We start from the raw sequence: 26,329 nt of genomic DNA, 5'->3' as shown, positions 1-26,329 counted from the left end.
TCCCCTGTGGCAGTCACAGAACCTGAGGGCCACCTCCCTGAAAGACTGCCTGGCATATAGTGGCACAGGCCTGTAATCTCAGCACTCTGGGAGACTGAAGTAGGAAGATCACAAGTGCAAGCTCAGAATTGGATGACTTAGGAACTTAGAAAGATTCTCTCTCTCTCATTCTCTCATTTTCTCTCTCTCTCTCTCTCTCATTCTCTCTGTCTGTCTCTCTCTCTCTCTCTCTCTCTCTCACACACACACACACACACACACACACACACACACACACACATAATTAGCTGAGGATGTAGCTCAGAACAAAAGCCCCAAGTTCCATCTTTAGTACTGCAAAAAGAAAACTAGATTATTGTCTCTCTCCAGAAAATGAATGTGACCCTACAGTTCTTCCATGACTACACAGTTCCTTGCAACCTCCAAACTGTCATCACATACATTTTGCACAACCGGAAGCAGCACTTTAAGTCAAGAGTCCTAAACTCAGAAGCCTCGGCAGGCCAGACACAATGTAACTAAGAGTCACTGTTAAAAATAGGATTCTCCTTTGAACCCATTTCTTCTGTACCTCCACCTCTACCAAACTTCTTCAAATGGTTTATTTACTGTATCCACTGTCACAACCAAACCTGCTGCAGAAAAGCTTTGTTCTCAGCCCTCCTCAGAAACCGCGTCTGCCAAATTCATCAGCGATCCTAAGTCTTTGTCTGACTTGACTTTTTGGCAATGTCAGCATCACCCTCCTTAAATGAGTGCCTGTCTGTTAAGGATTGTGAAGGCCCTGAGATGTTACCTTGCTTTCAAGCCAATAAGGTACCATGTTGCTGATCGATGAATGGCAGAGAAAAGACAAGATATCTGAGTCAGAGGAAAGAGAAATTATTACTGCCTCTCCAGCAGTAGTCAGCAAGTCAATTTCCCTTGTTTCCCAAGGTCCACAGGGGTGACAGGGCTGAGTCCCAGATACGTGCCACACCTACAGTGAGTGTGTTAATTACTTTTTATCCCCTAGTTATATACCTGCTCCAACCAAATCTCACCTCCTAACACCACTCATCGGTGGGCAAATCCACTGGGGAATATAGCACCCCTGTGATCCAAAAGCGCTATCCAAAAGCCCCTCCCCGTCAGACTTTGGAGGGACATCTAGAGACAAACTGTAACATGAGTTTATATCACAAAAAAAGAATACTGAACTTCAAAAACTCACTGCTTGTATATGAACTTGCTCTTTGCTGCAGGGAGGAGAAGAGAATATACCTCGCCTTTCAATGTTACTTGCTGTAAATACAATGCTATGAAATGGCCCCTGCTGAGAGCAGTCAGGACCTCGTATCTTTGGCATAGCCAGGAATATAGCAGGATGCTGAGAGCTTTTGATTGGTTTCCCTTTCGCTCCCACAGCTCCATATTTTTCTGTTTTTCCAGCTACTTCTCAGGTCTGTTGGCAGTTATATAGCCTGCCTGTTTAAGCATTTCAAAGTTGTATATCTCCTTTCTTCTTTGCATATTCTTTGTCCTCATGATATTATGGCTTAATTAGCATCAATATTAAGAAATACAGACACAAAGGGGTAAGGAAGATAACAAAGAAACACACACTGAAACCAGCGTCTGGCAGAAATACAGGCCTCTACTTACTGAACAGACGTGAAAAAAAAAAAAGCTACAAACACGTGATACTGAAATTGACATTATCAAGTCAAATATTCAAAACTATATACTCGGAGAAATAAAAACATGAAATAGATTATTAAATCATGTTATTAAAAACTTATCTGAAATTAAAAATCTGAAACCATGTCATCTCCCCAAGATGCAGATGGCAGGTTTAATAGTTCCAGGTATATAACGTGCATGGTCAGCTTCCGCCAAGACTGCTCTAGCTGGCTGGGTCCACTTTGATTACTTTCCATAATGGAAAGAGCTGCTCCCAAACACAGGAACTGCTCATCCTGTAGAGACTCATGCTGTGTCTGGGAGAAGGGTAGAATTCTGGTGTCTAATGTTAGGATTTTTAGATTTTACACTTGCGATTGGTAACCTCCGTTTGGTAGTTCTTTTTTCCCAATTAAAATATTAGAGAAGAGGGGTGGTGTCATTTAGTTTTATTTGCAGGTTAATATCAGAGTGACCTATTTAAAAGTCAGCCTTTGAAAGCATCGGGTGAGGGATGTAATTTAGTTTCACTTAGGAAACTGATTTTAGAGTATAAAAGTGGGCCCATTTGTTTCTCTATTAAGGATATCACCAAGTGCATTACTTGGGGATGAGTGGACGACTGAAACCTTACCTTCGTGTATCTCCCCAGTGGTTAGAGCAGATGAACTAGTAACTAGGGTGGACACATCTTAGTACAACCTTCCCGGTTATGGACGCAGTGTCGTTCAGCAGTTAACGCTATGAAGCACGTTATCACAGCAAAGCCACTCACACCTTCTGCTCTGCAATAACACATATACGACATGACAAAGCTCCAACAGCCCATTGAGTTCAAGGGGTTAATGTCTAGGATCAGGTTATTATCAAATTTTAACTTTTTAATCAAAAATTAGTTCATCATGTACTTCAAACTACATAAGTCAAAATTCTATAGTCATTACAACTTCTGCTAATATGTATGTTTGTTTCATGAAAAATCCAATTTTAACACCAAGCACAACAAAAATGTCACTTCTGACTAATCTTGACCCATTTACAATAAGTTATTCAGCCTCTCTCAACACACAAAGTCCTTTCAGGATACTATGCACATACAGTACTTTGTACATATTCTTGATTAAAACATATTCTTGATTAAAATTGTTACTCCAGAACTAGTTAACTGGATAGTTCTAGACAGATGGAGAGAACAACAAAAATCGATCTATGCTTTCAGCAGAGGTGACAAAGAATTTCTCCGTGTAAACTATATTGCAAAACATTAGCAGTCGCTTTAATGCCAAATAACAGTGTGATCAACTAGAATTTTATTTGTGAAAGCTTGCATTCAGAACAAATAATTTCTGCTGCACTTTACAGATTTTACTTCATAAACCTACCATCTGCAAAACCAAGTGCCCAGGCAAGTTATTGTCCCTGATGCATAGCTAATACCATGGGATCATGTTATTTTACTCACATCCAAAGCAAATGACTTCAAACTTTCAGTCCATTTTTACAGATCATCAGTTGTTTTATTGCATGTCTTTCCCATGTCCTATATAGCTCCTTATGACAGATTGTTCCATAATATTTTGATTTTGTTTTCTTTTGTTATATTCAGATACATTCTGCATATTAAATACATGGATATGGTACTCACTTTAACAAAGAAATGGGCTATCATTTTTCTTGAAATAGAATTGTGACATTTTTATTTTCTTTATTTGTAACAGAGACATGGTGCAACGGGCATATTTCTACTATTAAAAAATGATTCAAAGGGGCCAGGGATTTAGCTCAGTGGTTCTGCCGCCTGCCTCACAAGTGCAAGGTCCCAAGTTTGATCTCCGGTGCCAAAAAAAGATGCAAAAACAGTGACAAAGGCATTTGCTACTAGACCCCAATGCTCAAAATGTAATGCAACGGGAAGAAACAGAGACTGTGGATACCCGGGATACAGTACATGGCACATCTAAAGGGGCCCAGCCATACCAAAATGTACACTTATTATTCGCAACGGTTATATCTTTAAGAGAACAGAAAACCAGATTTCTTTATGAGAAATCATCTATTTGTTTCATGTCACTGTGGTTTCACTGGAAACATTACCTGTTCCACACCAGACACATTTTCAGACTGGATAACAGCTGATGTGGGACCCAAAGTGACAGTCTGAAATCTCTGAAAGGAATTGAGGGAGACTCCTTCTCTAAGGGCGGAGATTCAGTCTCTCAAATACCTGAAAATTTTTCAAGAGAAATGATTGTTTGGTTTTGTTTGGTTTTTATGGTGACCACAGCTAATGTTATTTCCTAAGAAAATTTATTTCATAGATACTGAGTATAAATATCTCAGGCCAAAGATCACAGCTATTGCCCAGCAAAAACAAAAACAAACATATAAAAAAAAAACCCACTTTGTGTCATATGTTGCAAACTCATTTTTACCACATCATGGATAAAACTGAGGACTCAATCACTACTAATAACAACAATTCCAAGAATCAAGATAAGTGACTGGCATGTTATCCCTGACCCTTCCCTCCTTCTGTACCATGTACCTGGAACACAGAACATGCCCTGCCTGCTGTTGCCATCTCCTTTTAGTATGTTATGCTATGGAGAAGGGTCAACAGCAAGAATAGGAAATCTACATATACATCAAAGCACACATGTGAAAGTGCAGCACATCAGAGAGCCCTAAAACTGCCAAGGCTGGCCCCAAAACCAGTGGGATTCAAGAGGCCTCCATCATCAGCTTCACCAGCACAGGCTCTTCCTTCAGGGATGAAGCCATCGCTTCCCCCCTTTGTGGTCTGTTCTTCTCATGGTCCTTTCTCAAATACTATCAAACCTACAGAATTTCTGGAGAACACTGGATCCTCCCAAGAAAAGCCCCACCTGTTACCCTGTCCTGGAAGAACCCATTTCCCAAGCCACTGGATTTTGAATTCCTTCATCAGACTCTTTGTCGCTTTCTTCGGTCCACCCAATGAGTTCAACCTTAGATGTCCCTTGATGCGACCCATCCTGAGTGAACTTCATGGAATCAGCTGTAAGCATACAATAGTCAGGGAAGTGAATCTCACCTCCCATTACAAAGCTGTGCTTAAAAATAAAAGGTGCATAATAGGATGTAAGGAAATGGAGCTTTTTTAAATGGGAGAGGGATGAAGAGATAAAGGGAGAGGAGAGGAAGGAAAGTGGATGGAAAAAGGAGTTAAGATGAGTTATATACATGTATGAACTTCACACAAGGAATATAATATGCATTGCAAACACACTAATAAAAGTAAATTAGATAAACACACTGAAAAATGTTGGCTATAAAAAGAAAATGTTTAAAATGTACACAATTCTTAAAAACACTAACAGCTTAATTCACCTTTTGAAAAACACCATGGTTAAAATAAATCATATTTAATATAGTGCATTATAATATATATATATATATACACACACATAATATTTATGTAATATCACATCTAATAAATGCAGTGCTTAAAAGAACATAGCCTAGGGCCGGGTATTTGGCTCAGTGGTGCTGCACCTGCCTCACAAGCACAAAGGCCTAGTTCAATCCCCAGCACCAAAAAAAGAAAGAATGCTTTCAGCTGGGGATTTAGCTCAGTGGATCCACAGCCTGCCTCACAAGCACAAGGTCCCGAGTTTGATCCGCAGTAGCAAAAAACAAACAAAAACAAAAGTAGCTGCTACTACGTACACTTAGGGCTGGGGATTTAGCTCGGTGGTTCTGCTGCCTGCCGCGCAAGCACCAGGGCCTGAGTTTGACCCCCAGTACCAAAAAAGAATATAGCCCAAACCTACAAAACAGTTGGGCACAACTCCTTCCTGTCACTCTGCTACCCTGCATCTTTGTTACCCTGCATGAGATACTAGAATTTTCTGTACCTCAGTGTCCTCATGTGCAATGTGGAGATCGTGTTAACATGGCAGCTGGAAGTTCAACCTCGAGGAGGGGCTGCGTCAGCGTCTGCCCTATGGTTCTTACCAGCTCTGTAGGCGTCAGCTCATCGCCTACACAAAACGCATTTTTCTATTTGAATTTATAATTATCAAATCAGCGAAGTCCTTTATTTGGTGAACCTGGATCCTGAAATCTTGCTTTCCTCGTTGAAAAGGAAAAGAGAAACCTTGGGTGGCGAGGAGTGGTTCACCCGGGTGCAGCTCAGTTAATACAGGGGGTCAGGTCCCACACTGCAGACCTTCACTATCAACGCATGACTGTTAGGAGGACTTTACAAAAACAAACATAGTCTCCTTGGAGGATATTGGCTCGGTGCTCTCTATGTTGTTTAAACTTGGTTCAGAACCAAGAGTTAACGTGAAATCCAAGAGCAGTGTCCACAATACTTTGTTTTCGAATAGACATCACTAGTTCAGAGTCACCCATTAAGAGTGGACTGTATAGTCCCACATTATGATCATCAGTCCCATCTCCCTTTACACCAGTGTATCCTCCAAAAAAACGATTTCTGCAGGAAAGATTATTCTAAGAAAAATTCTTGAAGGTAAAATGTCCTTTAGAGAAATGGATGCAGGCGGACTGGATGAAATTTGTAAATATTGGAAAAGGAACTATGTATGAAGGGTAGATATCTTTCAGAGACTTTTTTTTCAAACTTAATTTCATGGCAAACCTGAGAAACGATTTGGGTCTTATATTTAAAACAGTCAAGAATGCCGGGATGCCTATGAACACCTTAGTACATGTGGATTAATATTTCTTATGCTGGAAAAGAGAATGTCTGAGTTTCCCTCATTCCCTGAAATCTCTAAAGAAACTCACCCTAAATTTTCTGGTGTTCAACCCCTACTATCAATAAGCTGTAAACTAAGGGAGACAGAAACCCAGAATACTAGGGAACTGCTAAGCCAACCATGTGAAATTCCTTCCTTCTTGAGTGTTTAACGTTGTCCCTAAATACAAGGACTTTTTAAGAGAAGGACACTTTGTTTTCAACAGAATGGCATAGGCCAAGCAGAATTTAGTTCTAATTCCTAGTCTTCTGTGCAGTGTTTGCATGAATTTATTCAGTTTCTGTAACCTATCTAAGTCTGCCTTCTTCATCTGGGGATTGGAGACCACCATGGTGACACGCTGGACTGCTGGAGGAGGCACATAAAGTAATGCAGAGCACAGTGTGCAGAACGAAGGAGTACGACTGGGACTTGTTATTGTAACAGCTCTTATTAATCTCCCTCCTGTATGTCAGTTCACTGAGGCAAGACTTTTTAAATTTATTCTGTAGTAGCCCATGTTTGCAGTACATAATGTTTGCATCTCTCATGGGGAGTAGGTATAGGTACACTACACATCTTAATTACTTCCTTCATCCCCTCCTCCTCCCTCCCTCCCTCCGTCCTTCTGTCCCCTTTGTATTTGAGGAAGATCTATATCCATACTTCCTGCTATCTATCTTTTGCTGTGATCTTTATTTATATTTTGGGTTTCTCAAATGATATTTAAGCATTGTCTCTGATTTATTTTGCTTCACATTATTGTCTCAAGGTGCATTCATTTTTCCTACAAATGACTGAAATGTATTTTTCTTTATGACAGAGTAAGAACTCCATTGTGTGCAGATTCAACATTTTATTTATCCATCTATCTATTTATGGACTTATAGGCTGCTCTCAACATTTAGCTATCGCGAATGTTGCTGCTACAATCATGGGTGTGTATGGATCACTGTCATGTGATGTCTTTAACCCTTCTAGGAAGAGACTAGAAAGGGAAGAGCTGGGTCAAATGGAATTCTGATTTTAGTTTTTTTGAGAAATCTCCATACTTACTTCCATAATGCTTGTACTAGTTTACATTCTCACCAACAATGTAGAGGAGTTCTTTCTTTCCTCGCAGCCTTCCCAGTACTTTTATGATTCGATTTCTTGATGATGGTTATAGGATAAGATGGAAACTCGGTGCATTTCTGTAATGGCCAGCAATGTTGAACATTCTCTGTGTGTTTGTTGATCATTTGTACTTTCTGTGACATTGCTATTCACTTCAGTAGCCCATTTTTTATTTAGTCTTTCATTTTGGGGTGGTCCAAAGTTTTTTGAGTTCTTTAGATATTCTGCTATTAGTCCTCTGTCTCAGCAATAGCTGGCCAAAAAAAAAAAAAAAATGCCCATTGTGTAGGTTGTCTTTTCACTCTGTTAACTTTATATATCCCTCAACGACTTTTAGCAGTTTTCCACATTATACTTATCTTTCCCGTGCCTCAGCTACTTTGGAATAGTTAGAGTAATTACCACACAAAATTGCTACACAGAGGGGCGGGGGGTTTAGCTCTGTGGTTCTGCTGCATGCATCACAAGCACAAGGATCTGAGTTCGATCCCCGGTACCAAAAAAAAAAAAAAAAAAGATTTCTATGAAGAGTCCATAAACACAGAATGTTTTGAACAGTGTTCAGCACAATAAATGTTAATTACTATCTTTATTCTTGTTCAGTAATATATCACAGTTGAATTTATCAATAATTTCGATGCATCTGCAGTATCTTCTTATTTATACTAGTATTTACCTTTTTTAAAAATTCTAAGCCCTTTGTGACAAAGACTCCCTTGTAAGCCAGGCATGGTGGTGCATGCCTGTAATCCCAGCACTCGGGAGGGTGAGGCAGGAGAATAGCTGTGAGTTCGAGACCAGCCTGGTCAGTCTCAACTACATAGTGAGACCGTGTCTCAAAAAACCAAAAAAAGAAAAAAAAAGACTCCCTTGTAAAGCACAAATATGTATAAAAATATACTGTATGTGTGCATATAACAATTTTATATATATATATATATATAATATATATATATATATAATATTTTTGATATTTCTCTTACTGGCTTCCTAGGGTTCAAATGCTTAGTTTCCCTTACTAGCCAGTGACCAAATCAAACGAAGTCATTATTTTGCTAAGATAAAAGGATTTACTCAAAGTTAGCTCTGCAGGTTAGGAGGGGCCCATTTGTCTTGCGTCATCTCACCATGTACTGGTCAGTTAGGTTCTTTACAACAAGGAACAGTGAGGAAAGTGATACAATGAGACAAAAAACATATTCAAATTGGTTTCATCTTTCCCTGAACCCAGATCTCCCCCGTTTCCCTGTGTAAATGAAACTGGACTTTGACCTCCTAGTGCCAACATCTGTATATTCTATCTGTTCATCTAGGCCGAAGAGAGGGAGGGGATGCAGTTTATGTCCTAAGTTTGAGAAAGTTTAGAGCAGCCACTTGTCTCTAAAGAGAAAATTCTAACTTTTAAAATTCCCTTATGCTGTAACAGTTCTATTTCTACACGAAAAAAAAAAAGAAAGGGAAGAAAAAGAGCATCAATGTTTCTCAATGTTGCACAAGTCCTAATATCTTTGATTGCTCATAATTGTTAAGTGATTAGAGATGAAAAGCTTGTTGTTAAATGGAAAGAAAATTAGGAAGCTACACCACTCAATACAGTGTATGGTTTGTCTTCTGGTATTCATTTGTAGCTGGTAAAGGGCTGTTTAAGCACCAGTAAACATCTCAGTCCTGGTTACAAGAACTACAGAGACACTAAAGTGTAGGGGTGTGGTTAAATAGAAACAGTATACCTGTATTTTTGCTATAATTTGGAAATTTTAATGTGACATAATCTGACAAAGTGAATCTGGAAGAAAGATTCACGCAGACTGTCAATTGAGCTTTGGAGAGTTTCTAAAGAGAAAAAAGGAAGTTTTAAAAATCAAATAGAAGCTTCAAGAAAAAAAAAACCTATATACCCCTTCTTAAGAAGAAATGCTGTGTTTATATTATTTTATTATTTTTCTCTTGTGTTTTCACTATTTCTCCTGTCTGCTGGCATCTGACCTGGCACCAGATGATTACCTCCTGCAAAAAACTTATGCCTCATTCTTGTCTATTTTAAACTTGTGGAAATTTTCTTACTTTGATAATTATTCTGCTACCACAGTTTTAGGGCAGAAGCCCCAGTACTGGGGATTCCAACAAACCAGACTTGTCTGCTTGGCCCAAAACAGCAATTAAGGAGCTTCTATCAGCATAGCTGTGCTTGGAAAGACAGACAGAGAGGTTCAAGGTCTGTCTCTGAGGGGCTGAAGGAAGCTTTGACCTTTGATAGAAAAGGAGAACAGCCTTTCCCTCTGGGGTTCCTCTTAAGGTCGCCCCTGGTGGGCGACTCTAGAATCTTGAAGAAGAGTTCAGGAACTCAGAGCGAATCCAAGTCAGCGGAAGCCTGCGCTGTAAGACCAGAAAGATGAAGGCGGCATCGGTGTCTGTGGCTTCTGATTCTCAGTTCTCAAATATCTTAGCTGAACCATCAAAGTCTAATGGAAATATGGTTCATCGTTCTTCATCTCCCCACATTTTCTGCTCTGAAGAATCTTCAAGATAAGATCCTACGCTTGGAACTTGAGAGGATTCAGGCAGAAGAAAGTGTGAAAACTTTGTCTAAAGAAACAGTTGAGTATAAAAAGTACTAGATGAATAGATACAAGAAAGGGAGAATTCAAAGAATGAGGAATCAAAGCACAATCAAGAATTGACATCTCAGTTGCTAGCTGCAGAAAATAAACGTAATCTTTTAGAAACACAATTGGAATACATGTGGAATATGATAAAGCATGCAGAAATGGAGAGAACATCTGTCTTAGAGAAACAGGTGACCCTAGAAAGAGAATGACAACATGATCAAACGTATGTTCAGAGCCAACTTGTAAAACTGGATCTTCTGAAACAAGAACATAACAAACTTACCACAATGCAAGACCTTGCAGAAAAAAAAAATGGAAGAACTGGAAGCAAAACTCTATGAAGAAGGAACAGGAAAGCAAACGTATGCAAGCTAAGGCAGCTGAGTTGCAGACTGATGTAGAAACAAAGAGGCTTACTTTTGAAGATAAAACAACTTCATATGCTCCCACCACAAAAAAATAAAAAATAAAAAAAGAAGTCAAAACCACCAGAGAAGAAAGGACCTGGCAACTGTTTTGGTGCACAGCCTCATTATAGATTATGCTTGCGTGTTATGCCATTTGTCGCTGGAAAGTCCACGAGTCCTGGCCATGCCCTGATAGCTAATGTTTAGCATGTCTTGTATCTATCCAATGAAACAACACAGTAAAGTTTTGTGCAATGATCAAGTAGTGAACAACATTCCTATGGCAAAACAAGTATCTTCACGAGGTAATAGAAGCAAGAAGTCAGCAACACCTCCCTCTTCCAGCAGCATCAGTGATGAATTGTCAGGAGTCTTACAGACTTTACAGGATGAGTTTGTTCAGATGAGCTTTGATCACCAGCAGCTTGCAAAACTTCTACAGGAGTCACCAAACACTGAATTGAAAAACAGCTTAGCATGTGAACTAGAGGCATTGTGGAAAAGATGGAAGCAAAAGCCAACCACATAACTAAAGTTGGAAAATACCAAGCACAGCTAGAGAAACAGAAGCTAGAGAATCAGAAAAAGGAACTTAGAGCTAACAGAAAGACTCTTGATGAAGAAACAAATAGCAGTAGCTGTTCTTCTGGCCTCTCAAGGATGATAAGTAAAAAGGATTTTGCCAAACAGACCTGGAGAAAAAAGAAGGAAAAATCTTCAGTTATTGAAGGACATGCAAACCATACAAAATTTATTGCAAAGCAGTAATGTGTATTGGAATTACTGACTGCTCACACCAGGTCATAAATTTTTCAGATAATCTGTACCTCATCGATCAGATATTGACAATTTACTTTCCAGGTTTCATGCTCACTAATGTTGGAATAGAAGGTGTTCAGGGTCTAGGCTTCATTACACAGGTTTCTTGTGTTTTGCCACAAAACTGAATTTTAAACGATGTATGTAAATTAGAATCAAGGGAGTTTTAAAACTTGAGAAGCCACATTCTTTAAGGTGAGTACACTCTACTGGTATATTGCACAATTTTTTACTTTTGGTGTGACATTTTAAAAAACTCTCTCTCTCTCTCTCTCTCTCTCTCTCTCTCTCTCATATCAAACACAGGACTTTGAGCTTGTGAGGCAGGTGGTGGTACCACTGAGCATGAAGAGTCTCATTTTTAAATCTTCCCTGGCATCAAGTACATTTTTTGTACAAAATTAAATATACTTTGACTATTGATGGATATTTTCCATATTGAAGTATTTATATATAAGAGGATTTTTGTTTGCTTTTTTGGTACTTTAATCAATGATTAGTATTAAAGGCATTTCTATTGTTTTTTCAATATACTTTAAAATTTTTGCAGAGATCCAAGTAATCATTTAAATCAGATCACTTACCTATAAAATTATAAATGCACTTTTAAGAATATAGATTGTTAATGAAACAAGATTTGGCAAAAAGGTGAGCTAGAAGGGAGCTGTTGTGAAGCACTGCACATTTGCGGTTTTGCGATTCCTTTTTGTAATCATGTTATTCAGTCAAGGCATTGTGGTTTGAATTTTGAAACTTAGAGACTCCCTTGAGTATTTGTCTTTGGTGAACATGACGGCAATAAGAACTGTACACATATAATTATCATATCAATGTAAATCTGAATAGATCAAGATGTGTTAACTTTTTATAAATTTGCCACTGGAGCCAATAAAGCAGCTTTTTAAAGAAAAACAAAAGAAAAGGAGAACAACACAAAGGTTGGGGTTTGCAAAGCAAGGAATTTTCATATTTGACAGGAAGGTGATCTTGGCCAAATTCTGGTCTGACCCATGTGGTTCCTAGACGGTCATCACATCGTGAGGGAGCAAGTCAGTTCTCTCATGGAATGAAGGCTCCTGATGAAGAAGGCAGCTTTGGTTCCTATCACGGGGTAACTACTCCTGCTTGGGGTTCCTGAATGACTTTGTACTGGGTGAGTCTTCAAGGCTCTTTTTCTGGACTCTGGGGTGACTGCGAGTTCACAGCTCTTCTAGACATTGCTCCAGGCATCTGGAACTGAATGCTGCAAAGGCTGACAATTGCATGTCCCTGCAAATCCACAGAATTACTTTAGTTGGGGCCTCGGTCTTGAAGGGGGATGTGATAGATGAGGTGAAGAAAGGGCTAATAAATCCTGTATTACAGACACTCAGTAAGTGAACAGCACAACTCTGAACACAGCTGAGCAGAGATCTGACCCACAGTTCGCTTCAAAGTGATAGAGAAAACAAACACAAAAAGAAAGCAGAAATGCCAAGCTTCATTCTTGTTTTCCTTACCCACTGGGCATCTGCAGGTGGAGCTTCTCAGTTCCTGTTACAATTTTTTCACTGTATAATGCAAGCACCAAAAACAAAAGCCAATAACTCAGGATTATTTTCAAGCATGAAAATCAATTTTATCTCTGATCTAGAGTTTTAGCAAATCAGGAATGAATTACTATCCTGAGTGAGTAAAAGGTAATGTTGAAGTTCAGGGCTTTCATTAAATTCCCAGGGCACTTTTACCAGACAGGGGCTGTGAATTCTCTGCATTGAATAACAAGCCAAAGAGTTTTATTTAGTCTCTTCTACACAAACAAAGAGTGTGCCTAAGTACTTAAAACATTTGGGCTTCAAGGAAATTTAGGCACCTCCTTTTGATACCATGCAATTTGTTCATTTCCTTTGCAGACCCATTTGCATGGAGAAGGCATGTGATGTTGTGGTTAAAAGAGAAAACTATAGCATCAGAATTGTCTTCAGATTTCTGGTTGCACTATTCATTAACTCTGTGACCAAGGGAAATTAATATCACTGCCCCTCAATATCTTCATCTATGTATAGGTACAACGTCGATGTCAAACTTATCTGGTGGTTGTGAGGATTAAGTGAGAGAAAGTGTGTACAAGTACTTAGCACTGACCTCAATTTTAAGCTTATCACTACTGCTGCTGTAATTATCAACACAGAGGTACAAAATAAACCCACCAAACTCACTGGAGGAACAAATACTGTAATTCTGCCTCTTTGTGTCCCTCACAGCACCTAGCAAAGAGCTCTTTGTGCTAAATTAGTCTATGTGGATAAGTTAAAAATTACCATTAATTCCATATAATAGCATATGAAAAAAATTGTTTTGTGCTATTTTAAATTTCCTATCACCAGAAAAGAAGTGGAGAAAAAGGCAGCAAATAATAAGCCCGGGCCTCCAAGTCCATAACCAGCAGTTTTCATGGGGAAAATAATCCCCCCACTCTGTCTCTCTCTGTCTCTCTCTCTCTTTCTCCCCCCCAATTGTGACAGCCTTTGCAGTCACTTGGTGCAATATTTATCTAGCACATGCAGTTTCCCCTGTTTTCCTATACTTTAGACCATGACAGCAGCTTAGCCTTGCTACTTTTAGAAATCAATTCAGAAAATGTCTACAAGCACATGGAAAATAATTATGGAAGTGAGTAAGCATGGGAGGAAAAATGTCATAGCCACGCTGGATAACAGTTTGTCAGCTTCTTAGAAGTGAAGAATGTGCTCGTCACACAACTTACAAACCCCACTGTAAGTGTATACCCACACCAGCACTTGTGTTCATACAGAAATCTGGACATGGTGGCCACTCAGATAAGTAAAGGGGTAAGACAAACCATGGCAGGGCATGGAAGAGGAACAAAGCACTGATCCATAGCATGGACAACTTCAAGTGCATTTTGCTAAATGCAGGAGTCCAGTTTGTTTATATGACAAACAGGAAAAGACAAAACTACAGGAACAGAAAACAATGAGTGATCACTAGAGTTAATAGTAACGAGGGGTCAGCCTATGAAGGGGCCAAGCGAGAGAATTGGGAAAGTGTTGAAATTCTTTGGTGTTGTATAGCAGCTACATGAATCTGTGAATGTGCAGGGTCTCCTAGAATTGTGCCCTTCTGAGGATGAGCTTCACTATATATATATAAACATTTTTAATGTTTCAAATGTAGATGAATAAGCAACATTTGTATTTAGGAACTTGCAAATGAGACCCTTCTTTTTACTACCATACAAATATTACAAGCCTGCATAGCAGAATGTGAAGGAGACCTTGGAATGCTAGAAGATCTTCAAGGGCAGAATCCTGATGGGTAGAAGGGACCAAGGCAGCAGGACCTGCCAGCTGCACTAAAGGCTTGAGCAGAAGTGCCAGGGAACACAGATGTCAGGCATGCACCATTGGTCTTATTCAGCTGGTCCTTAAGACTGACAAGCAGAGCAAGTAAGATGATGATGCCTGGCTTGGCAGGGGATAGTAAGAATTAAGTAGCAAGGAACACAAAGAGGAACATAATATGTGTATAATTAGGTAATGCACTTCAGGGCATTTAGCACACAGAGTCATTCCCACCCTTTGCTAAGGTGTCTCTGAACCCCGGAGAAAAATGGGAAATTTTCTAGGCATAGAGGAGCAGGACTGAGAATGGACTGGAATGGAAAGACTTGGAGTTGAAGATGTCAAAGAAGGTTTTTGCTCCTGTTCACAGACAATGAGGTCCTGAATTGGGCATTGGCAGCACACACAAAAAGAAATGTAGGTCAGTCTCAACAATTTTGTAGCTGCACAAGGAACTGAGATTAAGTGAGACTAATTGTGATGGGATGTTGGGTAGGAGAGGAGAGAACAGTGCACAGAAAGATGGATGCCCACATGCTTACATCAAGCTTCCCCACTGTGGGATCTTTGTCCTCATTGGCTTTTTATTGTACTCAACAGATGGCACACACAGGTAATCCCAGCTACCTGGGAGGCTGAGGCATGAGGAACAAAGCTCCAGGCCAGCCTCAGACACTTGGTGAGACCCTACCTCAAAATAACAAAAGGACTGGGGGGATAAAACTCAATGCAGAGGCACTGGGTTCAATACCAGTATTGCAAAGAGAAGTTCCCCATACAGCTCAGCATAACTGGAAACCTGCTCTCCAAGGCTCTGGAATGAATACCCGTGCTCACTGTCTACCCATTAACCATTCTTCTATTTCTTAATTGCTCTCTCTCTCTCTTGTAACAATAGCATGGCAGATGCTACGTTTTCCATGCCTAGAATCCTTTCACTGCCTTATTGCCTTTCCAGCCTTCCCTGCACTCATCCCTGGTACCTTCAAATCTACTCTAATTTTGCCTTCCTCTCCTCTTGCTCCTCTGCTGGGTGTTGTCTGGCACATGCTCCCTTGAGGCTGGCACTGTCCCTTATTGAGTGATCCCTCAGTTATTCCTGTCGTGGACATTCACGAATTTTCCTAAGGCCAAAATAAGACAGCCCATCAGTTTTGAACTTCCAATAATCATGTAGAAATGGAGGACAATAAAGGAAAGTAGAACTTGAAAGAGGTAGCCTTACTTAAGTTTTGTTTAATATCTGAGAATTCTATTGCCTACTATCCACAGTGACATATTCTAAGTCCAATGTCATAATGTCAAACTATTTTGAGTTCATAATAGATAGGAATTATACAAATGCAAAGGTCTATTTAATATTAACTGTCTAAAGTATTATTTATAGTGTATTGTTTCAATAATATACATATTGAAGATATTATAGAATTCTTGCAGAGATCTTAAGAACATGTTTGCATCTATGATATAAGAGAACTTTAATGAAAGAAGTGGAAGCAAAAATCTAGTTATTGACTGTGTTCATGCCTCCCTTCCTAATTGTGTGGTGCCATTTGAGGTCATGTGCCTAAGTTGTCAAATGTAGATACGCATTTCTTAGTTCACTGAGGAAGTCGAATGTGCCTTTTCTGAGCTTGGGTGACCCTTTCCAGCCCATCAGTACTATCCAAGCAACTCTTAGGAACACTAGTAGGCTGATTCACCTGAAAATAGGCCTGAATTACATAAACATGTGGTTACTGAAAGGAAAAGAGTAGCAAGTAGAAAGGCAAGTAGCAAGGAGTATGAAGGTAATTCTTCCTACTTCTACTTCAGAGGGATCTGTTTACTGGTTTAAAAGCATGTCTATCAATATTAAATAAGCAAGCATTGGTTGACTGCATTCATTCCTTGAGGGACTATGTTTTTCTCTATTTCAAGTTTATATATTATATAGTACTTCCTGAAGAGCAAAGAGAGAAGAGTTTGTTTTGGTTTTTTGTTTGTTTGTTTGTTTTTGGTTTTTGCTTATTGACTCAGCTCTTTGCTTCAGTTTAAAGTATAAAATAAATACCTCAAAAGCTCTCAAGTCAGAAAGAATTAGACTTTCTAGCCTGGGGAGAAAGGAAAACATTGACTTGACTGAAAGAAATAAGCAGCCTCATATTCCTTCTTCGTCATCAATCCTTTCTCTCTTCTGATTCCCCAATCTTGTTAAACCACTTTGTATACCTTAAATTTTCACTGCACCTCAGGGAGAGTGGTAAGACTCTGACATGATAACTAAATCTAATACCAGATCCAACTCTTGCTACGCTCAAAGAACCCTGGAGATGACATCCTCTTCCATTTGTTATCTATAAGTGGCTCTTACCTTTCAGTATAGTACCTCATACTCACCTCAATATATTCTCATTATAGTACCAGCACTGCCTGGGACCTTTTCCAAAATGTTCTGATGTCCTGGTCTCACGCTAGAAATTCTGTTTGCGCAGGTCTATGTGGAACCAGACCTATTTTTTGAATCTCCACATAGAATTCTAACAATTTTTTTCTTCCTTTTCCCAGGTGAATTCAACAAAACTGGAGAACTCTAGGGCTACCTCATTACATCTGTGCATAATGAACTAAGCTACCACCAAATTTCTCACAATATTCTTCTAATCTCAATGCGTTTCCCCTAATAACCCTCTCCCCACTGCCGTGCCATCTGCCTAACCCCTCCAGATGTTTTGAATTTTGCTCTTCCTTTATCACCTCTCTGCCTCTTTCATCCTAAAAAGACTTCTGTCTTCACCCTCATATGTGTTTTACCTGAAAGACATTTATTATCATCCACATAATCCAGACTTACAAAAGTCCATAGACCCTTTCCACCACTCCCGTCTCACTCGTCTAAGCTGCTCATCAAATCCTCTCTGGTTTTCTCTGAAAATACTTTCTCAGTCTCTTCCACCCAATTACTTGGCCATGTCCAGCGGCTGTATGCAGTGATTCAACTTTTTTCTGTCACTGCCAAGGCAATCATCCCTATGCGGTAAATGAAGAAAAATGGATTAACTTAACAGCTGGCACCAGAATTTCATTCTGGAGTCGTTATCTTGTCTTGGGTGAGATGTTTGAAGTGTTACCATTAAATATGAATGATTAAATGAATGGATGTAGCTCAACTCCTTCCAAAAAGCCTACGTAAGGTAGAATAAAAGATGTATAGAACAAACAAACCCACACAAAGGAACAATGGTTGAGAAACGTCAAATTTTTAAAAAAATGAAATGAAACAGACTATAACAGAGTTTAGAAAGCTGAACACTAGAAGACTTCATGAGAAAATGCCAGTACTCGCTATTATAGTGAAACGTAAGCAGGGAAGGTTGGAAGCAAGGTGTTTGTTGCAAGCCTGCAGAAGGAAGCACTGGTCTTCTGAGCTCCCTCTCTGACCTGACAGGACAGTTGTGTTCAGGCTGCATGCTCAGCATTTATGACAGGCTCTCAATCAATAGTTTTTATGTGAATGAGTAGAACTAACATTTCTTCCATAGCAACAGCAGTCTGTATTCCAGAGAAAGGCCCAGGAGATTATAACAAGTTTAAATGAAAGTCCGTACTCTCAAGTGACTCTCCTCTCAGCCTTCCAGTCTCCCACCATGTAAGAATTCTGGAAGCCACATCTGCACCACCCGTGTCCCAAGCAATAAATTAAAGAATTCTTCTCTGGAGAAATTGCATGGCTGCAGAGAGTACTGAATATTTATATTCCTTCAAAATTAATATACTGAAGCACTAACTCTTGGTGTGACTGCCTTTGGATAGAGTTGATAAAGGTCATGAGTAAGACCAGCGCTCTTATAAAAGAGGACTAAGAAAGCTTGTGTGCACCCCTTCTTCCATGGGAGGACTCAGCAAGAAGATACCATCATGGGTACAGGACCACCCCAGACACAGAATCTGCTGGCACGTGATCTTGAACTTCTCAGCCTCTAGAATTGTGAGCGATAAATTTCTGTTGTTTATAAATTAGCCAGTGTAAGGTATCTTGTACTACCAGCTGAAAAGACTAAGGAAATAATCAGCCACCAAATTTCAGTAGTCTGAAGTTATATACTTCACCTGGATGTTTGGGTTGTCTTGCGTGGGTGTTGTCTAAGTTTGTTGCCCAGGTCTGGTACTCCATGCGACTTTCACACCCCCCACCCACCCAGTGGGCAAAACTCAGAGCATGATCGTGTCAGGACAATGACAGGTATAAGCACAGAGAGGAGAAGCCCACCACACAAGCACACATCTAACCATTGCTGGAAGTACATCCATTAGCTAAAGAAGTCACATAGGCAAACTCAAAGTTAAGGGGTAGAGAACCAGGTTCTTCCTACGGAGATGAAAACAGATGAATATTGGTTGAATAATAAGGCAAGGATTACATCCAGTAAAAAAAAAAAGAGAGAGAGAGAAAGAGAAACATATAAAAGAAAATATCAGCAGGGCATGGTGGTGCATACCTGTAATCCCAGCACTCTGTGAGGCGGAGGCAGGACAATTACAAGTTCTAACCTAAACTGGGTAACTTAGCAATTTAGAGAGTCTGAACATTTTTTTAAGTTGGTCTTTTTTTTCTAAAACTGCTGTGGATGTAGCTCGGTGTGAAGGCTATGTGTCCAATTCTCTCCTCCCCCAAAAAATCACAGTAAGCAGCAATGATTCTATTGAATGGTCATTACCTAGGTACAACCAGGCAAAAATAAAGTATTGATTTGTTTAAAATCGTGATATAAAAATACCAAGCAGAGCGAAGGAAGGGCAGTAGCGTGAAGGAGTGAGGTAGATGGGCTAAAAACCTCATCTTCAATAATGAAGTAATGTCTACCATTCATAATCAATAAATAGGGTGCCGGAAGAAAGAGAAGTTAGGTTGGGAAGGGATATTCACAGGAGGAATGGAGCAGAAGGCAGATACGTTTCATTAAAAGATGTAAATATGTCTGTGTATCGCTTTGATTCCAGAAAGATAAATTCTTGTTAACATGTGCTGAGAAGTGTATGAAGAAGTAATAACAAAGTGAGAGAGCTTATAGAAAACGTACCATGCAACGGACCTTGTGTCTTTAAACCCTGAGGGGTGGATACTGCTCTTCATGCCATCTCATGGGTGATGATACCGAGATTCTGGGAGGTTGTGTCATTTACACAAGCAGTAGGGACAGAGGTCAGATTGGGTTAAGGCTCTCCAGCATGCTTCCATACTCCTGCCATGGGCCCCTGTACTTTAGCCAGGAAACAGCTCTGCCGGATAAAGAAACAAGAATTTGGAGGTCAGGGAATAGAGGGAGTAGGGGAGCAGTTGGATTGGGAGGAAGAGAATGGAGAGCAGAGAGTCCTGGTAAATAGTAAACTCTCCTCCAATCGTCTTTATACCAAAAGGTGCTTAGATAATGTACTCAACACAAAGACTTGGTGTGAATTCCTTTTTTTCCTGTGCAAAACAAAAAAGGGACTGAGTTTCACATCAGAGCTGCTCTCCTATGGAACAACCTTCAGAAATCTTGGGAGGCCTCTCCACTTTTGTGGCAAGGAATTGAAGGTAACTGAATGAGATTTCAAGGGGCTTGAAGATTCTCCATTCCCAACTGACAACTAGGCAAAAATAAGTTAGAGCTTTATCTCCTGTGGGTCTTCCTCAGAAAGAAATCTTCTGTTTCTGCCTGTTAAATTACAAAGCACAGACTCCTATCAAGACAAATGGACTGCACACCAACCACCTTTCCCTGCTAGGGTATCTAATTTTCTACAGGGCACCCTAGATTAATCCAATCAAACCTCATCTGATCATTCTAAATCTCTGCTTCTCAGAGTCCAGGCTTCGGTTTCATTTTAACTCATTTGTCTGCTGTAGCACTCATTGCACTTTGTTTTCATTTAGAACAATCGGATCGCTATTTCAGATCAGCAAGTAACTAACCTAGTGTAGTTCATTAGACGGTGAGGGAGAGCAGGACACAACCATCCTGTTCATCCCATCACTGTATGTCTGTACCTCAGGCAGGAGGAGAGGGAGCTGCCTAGAAAAGTTCTCTCATTGAATAAAGTAATGAGTGAGTGGAAAGAGAAAGTAAATGTGTGAAAAAATGCATGAATGAGTGAAGCAGGATGATATCTTTATGGGATTTAGTTTCCTTATAGATTAAAAAAAGATTACTAAACCAAATGATTTTTAAAGTTACTCTCTTCTCTAAAACTCTGTTTTATGTTGAAATAAAACTCTAGAAACACCTTGCCCTATGTATACTCACACTTGCATTTTATAGTTCTTCCATTTTTGTTTACTGATTTATTCATGCACTCACAGTGAAGTAAAAAAATAAAATGTGTTAAACCGGGCGCAGTGGCGCACACCTATAATCCCAGCCCTCATGAGGCTGAGGCAGGAGGATCGCTGTGAGTTCGAGACCAGCCTGGGTTACATAGTGAGTAGGTCAGTCTCACCTACATAGTGAGACCCTGTCTCAAAAAAAAAAAAAAAATATTTGGCAAGATTTTGTGAAGCCCTAGAATATTTTTATGCTGTATTCTGCTTTACTTTCAAGAGAAAAAATGTTAGCTGGTATCTGATGGGGAATGATAATGAAGTCTGGAACTGACAGAGGCCTGAGCTTGGCTCAGGTAGCCCTGCCCAGGCAACCCAGACAGGCGGAGGACTCTTTCATAGGCTTTGCAGAAGACTACACTTAGACGGGTCACAGTATCATTTGATTGCAACCTGGAATTGTAAGTTTTATTCAAGAAACTATATTACTACAAAGAATTCTTTATTTTTTCTTCTGCAAATGGTGAAGCTGGGTTAATAGATGCTTTAATGAATAAAGTCAGAAACATTGAAGTATAAAAAAAAAAAATTATTTGGCAAGATTTTGTGAAGCCCTAGAATATTTTTATGCTGTATTCTGCTTTACTTTCAAGAGAAAAAATGTTAGCTGGTATCTGATGGGGAATGATAATGAAGTCTGGAACTGACAGAGGCCTGAGCTTGGCTCAGGTAGCCCTGCCCAGGCAACCCAGACAGGCGGAGGACTCTTTCATAGGCTTTGCAGAAGACTACACTTAGACGGGTCACAGTATCATTTGATTGCAACCTGGAATTGTAAGTTTTATTCAAGAAACTATATTACTACAAAGAATTCTTTATTTTTTCTTCTGCAAATGGTGAAGCTGGGTTAATAGATGCTTTAATGAATAAAGTCAGAAACATTGAAGTATGAAATGTAAAATTAAAAACCAGAAAATTAATCTCCCTATCCCTGTGGCTGTCAGTGATTTTTAGTAATGTAAGAGAATATAAAGTGTTGGACAACTTTTGAACTGCATTTTGTCATAGTCAGTGTTTGCAAGGAAATAGGTTTCTTTTTCTGGTACTAAGGATCAAACTCAGTACCTTATGCATGCCAGGCAGGTGTGGTGCCACCAAGCTGAATCGCCGGCCCTTCAAGGGAAAGATTTAATACAGCACACATAATTTACAGGATTATTTTCTAATATTCACCCAAAAAGTTACATGCAGAGGAGTGCAGGCAATCTGTCCATACACTAGAGATGGAAAGAATCCAGCCGAGGGCCTGGATCCCACCGCAGTGTCCCACACAAGTCCATCCGGAGGCCTACAGTCCAAGGCAGTGTCCTCCAGGAGTCCAGCCAGTGGCCTAGAGCCTAGGGCAATGTCTCATGCTTTCTGCATATCAAGGATCTGCACTGCGAAGGCCCAAAGGCCAGTGGTGGAAGCTGGAAAGCCTCCAACTATAGGGTGAAGTGTCTGTGCCACCAGGCTGAGCGATCTGCACTGGAGCCAGGAAGCCACGCTCAGCACTTCCCTGAAGAGAACAGCAGCCATCCCCAGTGACAGCGAGGCCCCAGGTTCCTCTGACAATGGGAACAGCCAAATTCATATCAGGAAAACTGGCCATGTCAAACCTCTCCAGGATAATCAACAGCGTGCAATCCTCCCCTTCAGTTCTCCTCTTATGTATTGAGAACAACCTTCAGGTGGGTCTTCCACGCCCTGACTCAGTTCAGCTGGGTGTTCCAAGTTGACCGTTAGTGAACCCCCCACACCTGTGGCAGACATTTGATTCTGTAACCGAAGTTTACAGGCTGAGATTTAGCTACCCACCTTATGAACAGCCTGAGCCACGTCAGACTATGACTTGCATCATGAAGACCCCTTTTCCAAAGTCGTTGCCTCAAACAAATGAAGCTCAAGGCAATAAATTGGACAAGGATGGCAGAAATCGTGATACATATTAGATCCCTAGAACTTCTGTCATAATTGAGAGTTTGGAGCCTTTGACCAACATTTCCTCCTTCCTCATTCCTGGCCCTTGTAATTATCATTCTGCTCTCTGCTTCTGTGAGGTCTCCTGCTTTAGATTTCACATATAAGTGAGACTGTACAGTATTTATCTTTCTGTTCCTGGTTTATTTCATTTGACATAATGTCTTCCGTGTTCTATTTTTAATTAGTTAAGTCAAACCATTAACTAGTTGATCATTTAGTTCATTAGAATCATTGCCAAAGGAAACAAATATGCAAGATTAGTTTTTATCCATTTCGTTACAATGTATGCTCTCTCAATATTTCATTTTGCCTTTTATTTCCTCTAATTGTTTTATTTATCTGGTGATTGTATAGAAAATACAGACCTCAGAATTCCATTTTTCAAGGGCTTGAGTTTGATGCTCACTTACTGGAAAAGCAAGTTACTTAGCATTTGCCAGTCCATTAGAACATTTAAATTAATGTGGCTCTAAACAGCCTGTTCAGTCTCCTCTCTACTGACAGTAATTTAGATACATGCCTTGATCTAGAACAGGCCAAATACACTGTCCCGTAGCAACCCATGGCATGGAACTGAGAACCAGTTTCTCTTAACTTCTGTCAATATAGATATTCTGGATAATTCTGCTTTTAAAAAAAAAAGTATCATTCCTCCCCCAGTAGCTAGGTTTAAGGACTAAATCTTCAAAATATCACCTTTTACCTATGTAGAATCTCCCACCACGTACATTTAGGAATTACTACTGAGTTTTTATTTTTCATGCATTTTAGCTATGCCAGTGGGATCAGTGCCACTGAATTATCAAAGATGTGATGTTTATTCGAGTATGCCTGAAGCTTTTGGAGAGGTAGTGTTGGGCACTATCAAGCAGTTTGCTTGTCCAAATTGTGAGAGGTAGAAGTTAAAGGTCTGGTTGAGATCAACTTTTTGCATTTTAACATTTAGTTAACTACGATTTATTCCCAAGGGAGGAGGGTTTAAATGAAATGTCTTTCATGTAGAGTCATGATCTGCTTGACAATAGGGATGTGTTCTGAGAAATGTACCCTTCGGCAAACATCCTGGAAATGTACTTATACATACATAATATAGCCTGTCGCGTACTACGTGTGACACAGCAAGACTACGTGATTAACATCATACACGTGCGTATGTTCTAATGCATAGGCTGTGAAATACCGTAGCCTGTTGGCTCCTAGAACCACAATGAACAAAACTGCGCGAGATTATGTTTTGGACGAGATAACGATGCAATCACGAGAAATGGTACGTATGAGAGTTATGAGATCACTGCCTGTAAAGTAAGGCACACACTTCAGCCCACACTTTTTGATAAGTAGCTAAAAGAATGGTAAATAGATAAATCAGCGGTAGTCATTTATTGACACGGGCAAGTATTGCGTACTGTGTGTCATTATATGTGCTCTGGGTGGCACATACAATACGGGTGGCAGCTTGGAAGATTCATTTTCACCAGCTTCATCAAAAACACATGAGTAATGCATCCAGCACGATGGTGTTGTGAAATCAATGGGTGATAGAAATACGTCAGCTCCTTTATAATGAGACCACTATCATATATGCTATTTATCATGGAAAGAAACGTCACTATGAGATGCAAGACCAAAATAAGTGCTGTCTCAAACCCTTACTACCAGCTCTCTGAGAGGCTGAGATAGGAGGATTCCAAGTTGAATCGCACCTCATTTACCTAACAAGTCCTTGTCTCTAACGAAAAGTAGTAAAAAGATCCATGGATGTAGTTCAGTGTGAACTCTGGACTCAATCCCTAATGCCACACACACACAAAAGTACTCTGACTATAATATTTGTGTTCCTATGGTTTTTGTTTACATTTTTCTTGTGCAAATATATATAGCTTAAAGAAGAGAATAAATGAAACCACCAGATGTTATTTTATTTTATTACTTTAAAGGTGAGATGGTTAGAGGTAATAATTCATGAAAGCATAGTTGAAGATTTAAAGCATTAAATTCATACTAAAATATAAAATATAAAAATGTGATGTTTATGTTCAATTAGTCATGTCTGGCAGTTTGCTCTTACTCTACAGTCAAAGATGCATTGCTTATTTATACCAGGAGATTTTTGTCACTTGGCTGATTAGCTTTACAATATTGATGACTAATACATTCTCAGTTACTTAATAAAGGAAACTCACTTGTACTTTCATACATTGTATTAAGAAATTGAAATTAATATGCATTAGATTCACACAATCAATCTTTGCATAAAAGTTAGCTTTGCTTATTTTAATTCAAGATTTTTTTTTCTTTCTTTGAGTTTCTTGGTACTTTTTAGGTATATAGTACAGTTATATTCATCATTGGAATCTCGTACCTTTACATGACAGATCTTGGTTCTTATTTTTTTTCCCTGTACCCCTGTCCTCCCTCCATCCCTCCACCCTCCCCTACTTACAAAGACTTCGTTTCATTTTTTTCCTTTCCCATATTTTTTCTTTTCCTTTCTTACCTTTCCCCAACCCTTCCCACTTCCCTTACTCCTTTAGCTCTTTTCTTCCTATTTCACATTATCAATTATACAATTTGAACCTTATTTACACTTCTAGTTTTCACACCAGAGAAACTATTCCATATTTACACTTTTTTCCTATTAATTTCACTTGAGTATGGCCTCAATGTGCATCCATTTCACTATAAATGACTCTAGTTTCTCATTCTTTATGGCTGAGTAGTACTCCATTTTATAGAAAAACCACATCTTCTTTATCCAGTCTCCAATTGCTGGGCTATTGGGCTCTTTCCAACTTTTAGCTATTACAAACGGTGCTGCTATAAACATGGGTAAGCATATATCACTGTGGTATGATAGTTTTAATTCTTTTGGGAAGATACCCAGAAGGGGAATAGCTGAGTCAAATGGGACTTCTAATCCTATTTGTTTCAGGCATCTCCATATTGATTTCCACAATGATCGCACCAGTCTACAGTCCCACCAACAATGGAGAAGAGTTCCTTTCTTCCCACAGCGCCGCCAGCATTTGTTATTGCTTGATTTCTTGATAGCAGCCATTCTTTCTGGGGCAAGGTGGAATCTCAGTGTTGTTTTCAAAACATGATTTTATTTAAAGACAGAGGCTTTTTTGTCTCAGATCTGTAAGTTCTCTCAAAGACTACTATTCACATTTAGGAATTAATATATGATGATTCAGCATGGTTGATGTTTTTAATACATCTACATTTGCAGTGTAAATTGTAATGCTTATTACATAAGATAAGAGCCAGCCCCATAAATGGTGTGCATTTAGATGAATTAAGTTATAAATGCTGTTGGAAATAA

The 26,329-nt window shown here is 39.5% G+C and overlaps 1 protein-coding gene and 1 pseudogene across 5 annotated transcripts in view; both read left to right on the top strand.

Annotated features, from left to right (window-relative positions):
* Positions 1-26,329, top strand: part of Sphkap (SPHK1 interactor, AKAP domain containing) — a 166,740-nt gene that overhangs the window by 89,113 nt on the left and 51,298 nt on the right. The gene's annotated exons all lie outside the window — the stretch shown is intronic.
* LOC104851014 lies at positions 9,727-11,514 on the top strand (annotated as a pseudogene).

Source organism: Fukomys damarensis, unplaced genomic scaffold (assembly GCF_012274545.1).
Source record: "Fukomys damarensis isolate Sample0158 unplaced genomic scaffold, DMR_v1.0_HiC HiC_scaffold_16, whole genome shotgun sequence".
NCBI lineage: Eukaryota > Metazoa > Chordata > Mammalia > Rodentia > Bathyergidae > Fukomys > Fukomys damarensis.
This window is presented reverse-complemented; position numbering and strand designations above follow the sequence as displayed.